The following is a 13344-nucleotide window of genomic DNA, read 5'->3' on the forward strand; positions in this document are numbered from 1 at the left end:
CTTTCAATAATTCCTGAAATTTTATAAGATTTTACATTTATATTTTGCTTCTTTACCATTGTCTTTATTATCTACTTCCTCTCTTTCAATTTGATATATGTTAGTGTACCTCATTCTCTTTTCATGTCTTTTAACCCCATTTGCATAGTTTCCAATTGTTTATCACAATGTATTATGGTCTAGATCACTTATTTGAAAATGTTTTCCAGTTCATCATTTCTCTTTCCAGTTGTATCTAGTCTGCTGTTTTAATCTGTTTATTGAATATTTAATGTCAGTTTTTACATTTTTAATCTCTACATTATATATTTTTTATAACTCCTTATATTTTTCATAGTGTCTTATTCTTTGCTTGTATTTTCAGTTTCTCTCTTATTCTTTAAATATTAAATCATTTTAATTATTTTTATATTCTGTGTCTAATAATTCTAGCAGGTAAAGATATGATATTTCTGACTTTTTCTTTTGTTTATTTCTACTTATGGTCTTACAGAGTCTCATTATCCTTGGAACACTGTCTGTGCAAATTATTTGAGTCAACTTTCCAGAGAAGATTTGAATTGAAATTAGCTTCTCCCAGATATGTGGGATATTTCAAATTCAGGAACACTTTAAATTAAATTTTAGCTTTAGAAAAATGGTGGAGTAGGACAGCAAGGTAAAAACTTCCTCCCATATATACACCAAGGAAATAATTACAGCAAATACAACTAACCCTGAAAATGACCTGAAGACTACAAAACAGATGCCGTCAGATGGTCTCATCTGTACCTCGTGAAGAAAAGACCAAGTTGAGAAGGGTAAAGGGGCAGAGAAGTAATCAGTTGAGACCAAACCCTTTCCCCATTGCAGCCCACAAGTAGGAAGTAGAGAAACATAATGGGTAGGGGATAAATGTTTAGGTATCTGGTACACATGGCCCTGGACATCTACTCTGGCAATATGCACTCACATTACATTGGGCTTTGATGATTAATGGGACCAGACACCAGGGAGAGTTGAAACACTCTGGGAGGCAAAGATTCCTGTCACTTGTGAAGGATGAGCACACTCTATTGGTTCCCCTGACACCCACACAGGGGCAGCAGTTTGAAATATTTGCCAGCAGTGGGAAGTGAACCAGACAGGCAGGGGTTGTAGAGAGCTCTCTCCAGAAGAGAAAGGGCAGGTAGATGACTTTCCCAGCCCTTCCTCAGACCAACTGGTCAGGTCCTTATGGGAGCCAGCTCCAAAATGCTCCATCTTCCTTGCTGTTTTGGCTCAGCCATGGTGGTGGCACTTCCCTGGATACCTGCCCTGACAAGTTTGCTTAGTACAGGAGCAATCTGACTTTACTGACTAGCAGGAAGAGGAAGGATGCCACATTCTTGGCTTTCACATCCCTTCTTCAGCTCAACTGTTCAGGGACCTGTGAAAGCCAGCTCTGAGACTCTCTTTCTCTCTTATTGGTGGCTCAGCTCTTCAGCAGTGCTCCCCTGTATGCCTTCCCTAACCAGCACACTCAGCCAAGCTGTAATCTTTTTTTTCTGATTCTCAGGCAAAGGGTGGATGACACTTTCCAGTGTTCCCAGCCCTCCTTCAGCACGCAAATTGCCAGATGTTTGTGGGATCCAGCTCTAGGCTCTTCAAAACCCACTGGCTCAAACCCCACACCCCATAGTGTACCCACCCTTTCAGCACACTCAGGCCAGCAACAATCCACAACTGCTAATCAGTAGGCAGAGGAAGGTAACAACCATAAAAAATCTCAGCAAAAGCACCTCACCTCACAAAAAGGGCATGTAGAGTCTAGCTGTGGGTATCAGCCATTCCTGGAAGGAAATAAGGAAGGTGGGCCCCACCCATACCTCACCAACAGCAGGTAAAGAAGATAAAACACCAGTAAAAGATGAATTAATGGAGATTACCAATCCTCTTGGTAAAGATTTAAAAGAAACAGTCATAAACTGCTCACTGAAATGGGGAAATCAATTCATGACCTCAAGGAGAATTACAATAAAGAGATGGAAAATATAAAAAGACCTATTCAGACCTGAAGGACACAATAACTAAAATGAAAAATACAGTAGAAAGAGTGAAAAGCAGGAGAGAGGAGCCAGAAGAACAAATCAGTGTGATAGAAGACAGAGAACTGCAGAGTAACCTAGCTGAGGAACAGAGAGAAAAAGGAGTTTCTAATAATGAGAAGATGCTAAGAGATCTGTATGACAACTCCAAATGAAAGAACAGTTGCATTATAAGGGTCCCATAAAGGAGAAAAGTGAGACAAAGGAGTAGAAAGTTTATTTAAAGAAATAATAGCTGAATACTTCCCCAATATGGGAAAGGAAATAGACATCCAGGTCCTAGAAGTACAGAGAGCCCCTAAGAAGATGAACTTCAGGAAGAAAACATGAAGAGATGTACTAATTAAAATGGCAAAGATAAAAGACAAAATTTTAAAAGCAGCAAGAGAGGGGCAGAGAGTTACCTATAAGGGAAATTCCATAAGGCTCTCAGCAGATTTCACAGTAGAAACTTTATGGGCCAGAAATGAGTCACATGAAATATTCAGTACTGAAAGGGAAAAACGTACAACCAAGAATCCTTTACCCAACAAGGTTATCATTTAGAACTGAAGGAGAGATTCAAAGTTTCCCAGATAGACAAAACTGAAAACAATTCACCACAGTAAACCAGCCTTACAGGAAATGCTAAAGAGACTTCTGTAGATGGAAATGTTCTTAAGGCTAAATATTTTTCATCTGTGAAAATCAACCTACAGTAAAGGTAGGAGACCAAATACCTACAAAGCAAGTATGAAGTTAAAAAACCAAAAGTAGTAATATCAAGTATATACAAAATCAGTCAAAGGATACACAAAAGGTGTAGATTATGATGTCATATACATAAAATGTGGAGGAAGAAGAAGAATAAAAATGTAATTATAAAATGTGTTTGAAATCAAGTGACCATCAACTTCATATAGACTGTTATATATTTAGGAAATTGTATGAACCTTATGGTAACCACAAACAAGAAGCTTGTAAAAGATAACAAAAAATAAAAGAAAAAAGGATTCCAAGCATAATACTACACACCATCAAAACACAGAAGTGTATGAATGAAAGAAAAGAACAGAGGAACTACAAAAATAATCAGAAAGCAATCAATAAAATGGCAGTAAATACATACTTATCAATAATTACCTTAAGTATCAATGGACCAAATATACCAATCAAAATACATTGCATGTCAACTGTTTGTCAATTAAAAAAAATAAAAAAACACATAGGACATCAGATGGGTAAAGAAAGTGGACCTATCTATATGCTGCCTACAAGAGATCCATTTCATATTTAAAGACATGCATAGACTAAAAATGAAGGGATGGAAAAAATCGTGCAAATAAGTGGGAGAAAAAAGTAGGAGTAGCAATATTTATACCACACAAAACATGTTTCAAAACAAAGAAATTAATAAGAGACAAAGAATAAATTATATAATGATAAAGTGTTTAGTTCAACAAGAGGATAGAACAATTGTAAATATCTATTCATCCAGCATAGGAGTACCTAAATATATAAAAAATGATACTAGCATAACTAAAGGGAAAAACAGACAAGAACACAATCATATTAGGTGATTTTAACACCCCATTTTCATCCACACAGAAAATAAATAAGGAAACAGAGGCACTGAATTGATACATTAGACCAAATAGATTTGAGATATATACACAACATTCCACTCCAAAGCAGTAAGATACACTTTTTTCTCAAGTGCAGATGAAATATTCTCCAGAATAGATCACATAGTAGTTCACCAAAAAGAGCCTTAATAAATTGAAAAAGATTGAAATTGTATCAAGCATCTCTTCAGACTACAATGGTATGAAACTAGTAATCAATTATATAAAGAAAATAGAACACCACAAACACATGGAAGTTAACCAATATGCTTCTAACAATCAATGGATCAAAGAACAAACCAAATAGGAAATCAAACAATATATGGAGACAAATAAAAACAGAAACATAATGGTTCTAAATATGAGGCATATGGCAAAAGCAGTTCTAAGAGTGAAGTATATAGCAAGACAGTCCTACCTCAAGAAACAAGAATACTACCCAGTAAACAATCTAACCTCACAACTAAAGGAATTAGAAAAAGAAAAAGAAATGAAACCCAAAGTTAGTAGAAGGGTCATAATAAAGATTAGAGAGAAATAAATAAAATAGAGAACATCCATTCATGATAAAGCTCTCACAAAAATAGTTATAGAGGGAACATATCAATATAATAAAGGCCACATATAGAAAACCCACAATGAATATCATAATGGTGAAAAGCTGAAAGCTTCACCTCTAATATCAGGGACAAGATAAGGATGCCCACTCTTACCACATTTATTCAACATAGTACTGAAAGTCCTAACCCTGCTTTCAGACTAGAAAAAGAGATAAAAACATCCAAATTGGTATGGAATATATAAAATGGTCACTATTTGCAAATGACATGGTACTATATATACAATACCCTGAAGGCTCCATCAAAAAACTATTAAAACTAACAACTGGATTTAGCAAAGTCGCAGAATACAAAATGAATATACAGAAATCTGTTGTATTCCTAAATACTAGCAACAAACTAGTAGAAAGAAATCAAGAAAGTTTTTAATTCCAATTGCATCAAGAAGAAAGCACCTAGGATTAAACCTAACTAAGGATCTGAAAGACCTGTACTTGAAAACTTTAAGACACTGATAAAGTAAAAAGAAGAAGACATAAATAAATACAAATCTATCCCATGCTCATGGGTAAGCAGAATCAATATTGTCAAAATGGCCATCCTGCCCAAAGCAATTAAAAATTTCAGTGTCATCCTTATTAAAATACCAGTGCCAATTTTCAATGAACTAGAGCAAATAATCCTAAAATTTATATGGAACCACAAAATACCCAAAATAGCCGAAGCAATCTTGAGAAAAAAGAACAAAGCTGGGTGTATCATGCTCCTTGACTTCAAATTATACAACAAGGCTCAGTGATTAAAACAGCATGGTACTGGCACAAGAACATACCCATAAATCAATGGAACATAATAGAGAGCCCACAAATAAATCCACACATATATGGTTAATTAATGTGTGACAAAGGAGGCAAGAATATACAATGGGAAAATACAGCTTCTTTAATAAATGGTATTTGGGGGAAACTGGACAGCTACATGCAAGAGAATGAAACTGGTTCATTCCCTAACACTAAAGTAAACTTAAAATTGATTAAAGACCTAAATATAATACATGAAGTCATAAATCTCTTAGGAGAAAACATAAGGAAAAATCTCTTGAACATAAGCATAGGTAATTTTTTTCTGGTCATGTTTCCCTGGGCAAGGGAAACAAAAGAAAAAAGGGAGACTACATCAGACTAAAAAGCTTCTGTACAACAAAGGAAACCATCAACAAAATGAAAAGGCAACCTACAATTTGGGAGAGTATATTCACAAATGATATATCTGATAAGGGGCTAATATCCCAAACATATCGAGATCTCATATGACTCAACATCAAAAAAACAAATAACCTAATTAAAAAATGGGCAGTGGACCTGAATAGACATTTTTCTAAGAAAGACATATAGATGGCCAACAGGCACATGAAAAGATACTCCACATCACTCATCATCAGGGAACTGCAAATCAAAACTGCAATGAGACATCACCTTACACCAGTCAGCATGACCACTATCCAAACGACAGGAAATAACAAGTATTGGTGGGAATGTGGAGAAAAGGGAACCCTCTCGCACTGTTGGTGGAAACGTAAATTGGTGCAGCCACTATGGAGAGCCTTATGGAGGGTTCTTAAAAATATTAAAATAAAAATACCGTTCATTCCAGCAGTCCTACTAGGAATTTACCCAAAGTAAACAGAATCACTGATTCAGAAAGATATATGCACTTTTATATTTATTGTTGTATTATTTACAATAGCCAAGATATGGAAGCAGTGATAGTGTTCATCAATAGATGAATGGATAAAGAAGAAGTGCTACATACACACAATGAAATAATATTCAGCCATAAAAAGAAAGAAACCCTAGCATTTGTGACAACATGGATGGACATAGAAGGTATTACGCTAAGTGAAATAACCCAGGCATAGAAAGACATATACTACGTGACTTCACTTATATGTGGAATCTAAAAACAAAACAAAACAAAACAAAACAAAACAAAATGAACAAAATAATAGTAGAGTCACAGACACTGAGAAGAGACTAGTGGTTACCATGGGGGAGGGTTTTGGGGTAGGTGGGTGAAACTGATGAAGGGGATAAAGAGGCACAAAATATCAATAATAATATAAATTAGTCACTGGGATAAATGTACAGTGTAGAGAATATAGTCAATAATTCCTTAACATCTTTTTAAGTTGACAGTAACTACACTTGTTAGAGTAAGGATTTAATATATAACTTTTGAATTATGTTGTGTACCAGAAGCCAATATGATATTATGTATCAATTATGCTTCAATAAGAATATTTTTAAATAATAAAATTTCTGGCTGTGTGATTTGTTAGAGTGATGGATTCCCATTGTCTACCAAATTGAGACTCTTTGGACCAACCCTTTGGAGCCTCCACCATTGGGCCCTTCCTACTTTCTTAGCCTTATCTGCTCTTTTATCTCTTGACCCATAACCTTTCAGTCAAACACACTGAGTTACTCTTTCCCTAAATAAATTCTCTATTTAGTACTATGCACACATTGTTGCTCCTCTCTGAAATGCCAAATGTGAATGTCTTGACCTGTTGAAATCCAGTATGTTTTGAAAGGCTCAGTGAATGTCACACTCCCAGAAACTTTCCACTTCCTAAGTTGGCATAAATATCTCCTTTCCCTATAAGACCATATAGCACATTGTGTATACTTATTAGTGTAATTATTAATTCATCCTAGTGTCTGTAAGCTTCTTTTGTCAAAATTACCTCTGGATCCCCAGTGCCTGGTGTGGTGCTGAATATAGAATAGTACATACACCATATTTGGTGAAATACATTGTACTGTGTGACTTTGGGAAAATATTTTTCTTTTCTGGGGACTCAGAAATAACCGCAGTCACCACCAATTTTCTCTGTGACACTTAGTCTTCCCCTTCTACCCCATCTTCACCACAACTATGTCTTATTGCTCTCTACTTTGTGAGTTGTTAAATTAAGAAAGGCATTAATTCCTGTTTGAAGGTAGCAGCACCTTCTCTGTCCTTTCACACTTAGAGATATTATAGCAACTACTGCCTCAGTGTGAGTGAGTTTTTATTCCTTTACTTCAGGTTCTTATAATGAATTGTAGAGAAAGATCAGGGAATATTTAATATCTGGAGTTGGGTGTGGAGAGCAAATCTGATACCAATGTGAGGGGAAAGTACAGACCTTGAAGCTGCATCCCAAACTCTTGGTCAACTTGACAGTTTGTCCTTGAGCCAGAGATGCATGTGGAGATTGCTTGGGGACTCTGATCTTGAGGTGACTACTTGTGGCAGAGAAGCACTTTAGCCTGGAACACTTTTCAGGGTGCCCAGGCAGATTATAACTCTCATCTGAGTCCAGAGCCTGTGGATAGTGGCCTGGACTTTAGTGGATGATCAGACTGGCTCAGAAGAAGAGCCGGTTCTGGAGGGAAATATAAGAGAGAGATGAGCCCATATTGAGGCAAAAAAGTGCTAGAGGTACTAAATGGTCCATGAAATAAGAATACAGTTCCACAGAGAATTAGATTTTTAGAACTTAAGGGAAATTTGGGGATAATCTGATTCACTCTCGCTACCAAATTTTGTCTGAGACCCTTGGCACAAGACTGGTGAGGGCAAGGCTGAGCTCCAAGTTTAAACAGAGAAGGTACTAGGGCAGGTGCCAGAGGCAAGGGACTCATCCTGAATAGTAAACAAAGATGGAACATGGCTAAGGAAATAATAACTGTGCTATACACTCTGCTGGCTATTATTATGACACACATTTTGCTGGCTATTTTATACATGTCATCCTGAGAAGAAGCAAATATTTTCCATATTTTAAAAATATATGAGGTAGGTGAGGCTGAGAGGGGAGAGGAGAATGGCCTGAGGTCACACAGGTTGTAGCACAGCATAGCTTAGAGCCTAGAACCCATGATTCCCAGGGAAGGTGTTTTTCCAGATCATCCTGTCTTAAGTTTCTGCTTAAGTTTCATTGACATTACTCTGTGTGTATATTAGAGGTGAAGGGACTTCTTGAAACTTCAGGCACTATATCTTTTCTTATCTTGAATTTTGTTGTTTCCTTCAGCCAAGAAGAGGCTCTAGTCTGGGGGAAGGTAAATAGGGTGATTATGTCCATGTGAGTATATTCTGTTGCTCCTATGTCATTACTGACTCTGCTGTAAGCCTCAGCCTCTGGATAATATTTAAGTAGATGTACAACCCTTTCCTGAAGGTGGGGTTATGCTCAAAAGCTCAGTAGGAAGGGGACTCAAGTGTGTTCAGATTCTCCTTGCTGCAGGAGCACAGGAGCAAGCCAGAACACTTGCTCTATAGGGCCAAAGGGAAAGCTGGGAGTCCTCATCTTCTTTCCCTTCCTCCACCCCAAAACTATTCCCCATGAAGTAAAAAAAATGAATGAAAATGTAGATAACATTCTAAACTAGGTCCAATGTTGTTTAAAAGTCATTCATGAGCGAGGGATTAAAGATGGCAGTGTGAGAGGTGAGATGGAGGCTTCCTCCTAAAACTGCATATAATACAAAATATAGTTAATACAACTAATTCTGAAATAACAACAGGAAAGTGGACTGTGCCAGACTGCATACACCTGGAGAAAAGAGCAGACCTCACAGAACAGGGTAATGTACCAAAGCTGAGGCCCGGTGGGACCAGAGCCCATCTCTGACTCCAGCAGGTGGAAGAGAAATGGAGTGGGAGGAAATGGAGGCCTGGGACTGCTGAGTACCTAACTCTGGAGATCTTCTCTGGGAACACAAACCTACATTTCATGGTGCTTGCATGGTACTCTCATGTTTAGGGGGTTGGAAAGCTAAGACAGGTAGAATTCATGAAGAGACTGAGATTCCAGCCACTTGTGAAAAGCAGGGATCCATATCCGGCTGTTCTGGGACAAAAGACAGGTGGGCAGTCTGAGAGACATCCTAACAAGGAAGCCCTTAGCAAGAGGACTGCTAAAGGGGCAAGGATTTCAGAGAGCTTACTGCTCAGGAGAAAGGACAGGTGGACAAAATTGTCCAGGTGCACTCTGCCCAGCAAGCTGGGAGCTTTCATGAACTTCAGGAGCTCCAGCTCCCTGGCTGGCTACACAGTTCCATGGACCCCCTCTGTGATATGCAGCCTATTGTGCCTTTCTCCTGGCCAGGCCCACCTGGCTCACAAACTTTCAAACCCTACCCTGGCATCACACCAGCCAGAGGGAAGACCTGTCTAAAGCAACTACAAATGCAAAGCATAGAGGCATATACCTGTGCACTCAGCCCATTGGTTCAGGTAGTAGAGACAGGTATAGCAGCCGGGATCCAGGAAACAACTCTCTCCTCCCCCCAGGTAACAATACCACTCCTGTGTGACCCCTAACATTGCTTCAGTGGCTGAGCAGCTCCAGAGAGTAGAGATTCTGGACACTAGAGGGTGCCATATACAAATGTGAAACACCAAAGGAACCTAGTTCAAAATAAAATTATTAATCTAACTCCTGAGAAAGGTTTAAATGACATCAACCTCATGAATCTTCCTGAAAGGGAGTTCAAAATAAAAATCATTTAAATGCTCATGGAGGTATGGAAAATCCTGAGTCAGAAATCCAATCATTGAAGAACACAATAGAGGGCATTAAAAGCAGATTAGATATGGTGGAGGAGACGATAAATGAAGTAGAAACTAGAGACTAGGAGTACAAAGAAGCTGAGGGACAGAGAGAAAAAAGGATCTCTAAGAATGAAAGAATATTAAGAGAACTGTGTGACCAATCCAAATGGAACAATATTCGCATTATAGGGGTACCAGAAGAAGAAGAGAGAGAAAAAGGGATTGAAAGTGTCTTTGAGGAGGTAGTTGCTGGAAACTTCCCCAATCGGGGGAAGGAGATAGTCTCTCAAGCCATGGAGGTGCACAGATCTCTCCACTCAAGGGACCCAAGGAAGACAACATCAAGACATATAATAATTAAAATGCCAAAAATCAAGGGTAATGACAGACTATTAAAAGAAGGCAGAAAGAGAAATAAGATCACATACAAAGGAAAGCCCATCAGGCTACCATACTTCTCAGCAGAAACCTTACAGGCCAGAAGGGAGTGGCATGATGTATTTAATGGAATGAAGCAGAAGGGCCTTGAACCAAGATTACTTTATCTGGCAAGATTATCATTAAAATTTGAAGGAGGGATTAAACAATTTCCAGATAAGCAAAGGCTGAGAGTATTTAACTCCAACAAACCATCTCTACAGGGTATTTTGGAGGGACTGCCATAGGTGGAAGTGTTCCTAAGGTTTAATAGCTGTCACCAAAGTAAATTAAACCACAGTAAAGAAAGTAGAACAGCTAATTACTAAGCAAATACAAACTTAAATGAACTATCCCCAAAGCCAATCAAGGAATAGACAAAGAGTTCAGAATATGATACCTAATTTATAAAGAATGGAGGAGAAAGAAAAAGGAAGAGGGAAAAAATCCCTTTAGATTATGTCTGTAATAGCATATTAAGTGAGTTAAGTTAGACTCTTAGGTAGTAGGGAAGTTAACCTTGAACCTTTGGTAACCATGAATCTAAACCCTACAATGGGAAAAAGTACATACCTTTCGATAATCACCATAAATGTAAATGGACTGAATGCATCAATCAAAAGACATAGAGTCACTGAATGGATGAAAACACAAGACCCATCTATATGCTCCCTACAACAGACTCACTTTAAACCCAAAGACATACACAGAACAAAAGTGAAGGGATGGAAAAAGATATTTCATGCAACCAATAGGGAGAAAAAAGCAGGAGTTGCAGTACTTGAATCAGACAAAATAGACTTCAGAACAAAGAGAGTCACAAGAGACAAGGAAGGGCATTACATAATGATAAAAGGGTCAATCCAACAAGAAGATATAACCATTATAAATATCTCTGTGCTCAACACAGGAGCACCTATGTATGTGAAACAAATACTAACAGAATTAAAAGGGGAAATAGAATATAATGCATTCATTCTAGGAGACTTCAACACTCCACTAATTCTGAAGGACACATCAACCAGACAGAAAATAAGTAAGGAGACAGAGGCACTGAACAACAAATTAGAACAGATGGAGCTAACAGACGTCTACAGAACTCTACACATAAAAGAAGCAGAATACACATTCTTCTCAAGTGCATATAGAACATTTTCAAGAATAGATCATATACAAGGCCAGAAAAGGAGCCTCAGTAAATTAAAAATGATTGAAATTGTACTGACCAGTTTCTCAGACAATAAAGGTATGAAACTGGGAATAAATTATGGAAAGAAAATGAAAAATCCCAAAAATACATGGAGGCTTCACAACATGCTCCTAAATAACCAATGGATCATTGACCAAATAAAAACAAAGATCAAGCAATATATGGAGACAAAGGACAACAATAATTTGGCACTGCAAAATCTGTGGGATTCATGGAAGCCCTGCTAAGAGGAAAGTATATTTCAATACAGGCCTATCTTAGGAAAGAAGAACAATCCCATTTGAGGAGTCTAAAGTCACAATTAATGAAACTAGATAAAAAAGAACAAATAAGGCCCAAAGTCAGTAGAAGGTGGGACATAACAAAGATTAGAGCAAAAAAAAAATTGAGAAGAATAAAATAATAGAAAGAATCAATGAAAGCAAGAGCTGGTTCTTTGAGAAAATAATCAAAATAGATAAACCCCTAGCCAGACTTATCAATAAAAAAAGAGAGTCTACTCACATTAACAGAATCAGAAATGAGAAAGGAAAAATCACTACAGACAACACAGAAATACAAAGAATTATTAGAGAATACTATGAAAAATTATATGCGAACAAACTGGATAACCTAGAAGAAATGGACAACTTTCTAGAAAATACAACCTTTAAAGGCAGACTCAGAAAGAAACAGAAAATCAGAACAAACCAATCACCAGCAAAGAAATTGAACTGGTAATCTAAAACCTACCTAAGAATCAAATTCCTGGACTAGATGGCTTCACCGCTGAGTTTCATCAAACATTTAGTGAAGACCTAATACCCATTCTCCTTAAAGCTTTCTAAAGAGTAGAAGAGGGAACACTTTCAAACTCATTCTATGATGCCAGCATCACTCTAATACCAAAACAAGGCAAAGCTACCACAAAAAAAGAATATTACAGACCAATATCTCTGATGAACATAGATGCAAAAATACTCAACAAAATATTAGCAAACCAAATTCAAAAATACATCAAAAAGACCATCCATCTTGATCAAGTAGGATTTATTCGAGGGATGCAAGGATGGTACAATATTAGAAAATCCATCAACATCATCCACCAAATCAACAAAAAGGACAAAAATCATCTCCATAGATGCTGAAAAAGCATTTGACAAAATCCAACATCTGTTCATGATAAAAACTCTCAACAAAATGGGTATAGAGGGCAAGTACCTCAACATAATAAAGGCCACATATGATAAACCCACAGCCAACATTATACTTAACAGTGTGAAGCTGAAAGCCTTTCCTTTAAGATCAGGAACAAGACAAGGATGCCCACTTTCCCCACTTCTATTCAACATAGTACTGGAGGTCCTAGCCATGGCAATCAGACAACAGAAAGAAATAAAAGGCATCCAGATTGGCAAGGAAGACCTTAAACTGTCCCTGTTTGCAGATGACATGATATCCATAATAAACCCTAAAGAATCCACTCCAAAACTACTAGCTCTAATATCTGAATTCAGCAAAGTTGCAGGATACCAAATTAATATGCAGAAATCTGTGGCATTCCTATACAGTAACAATGAACTAGCAGAGAGAGAAATCAGGAAAACAATTCCATTCACAGTTGCATTAAAAAGAACAAAATACCTAGGAATAAACCTAACCAAGGAAGTGAAAGACCTATACTCTGAAAACTACAAGACACTCATGAGAGAAATTAAAGAAGATACCAATAAATGGAAACACATCTTGTGCTCATGGATAGGAAGAATTAATATTGTCAAAATGGCCATGCTGCCTAAAACAATCTACAGATTCAATGCAATTCCTATCAAAATACCAACAGCATTCTTCAACGAACTAGGGAAAATCATTCTAAAATTCATATGGAACCATAAAAGTCCCCG

Source organism: Manis javanica, chromosome X (assembly GCF_040802235.1).
Source record: "Manis javanica isolate MJ-LG chromosome X, MJ_LKY, whole genome shotgun sequence".
Lineage (NCBI taxonomy): Eukaryota > Metazoa > Chordata > Mammalia > Pholidota > Manidae > Manis > Manis javanica.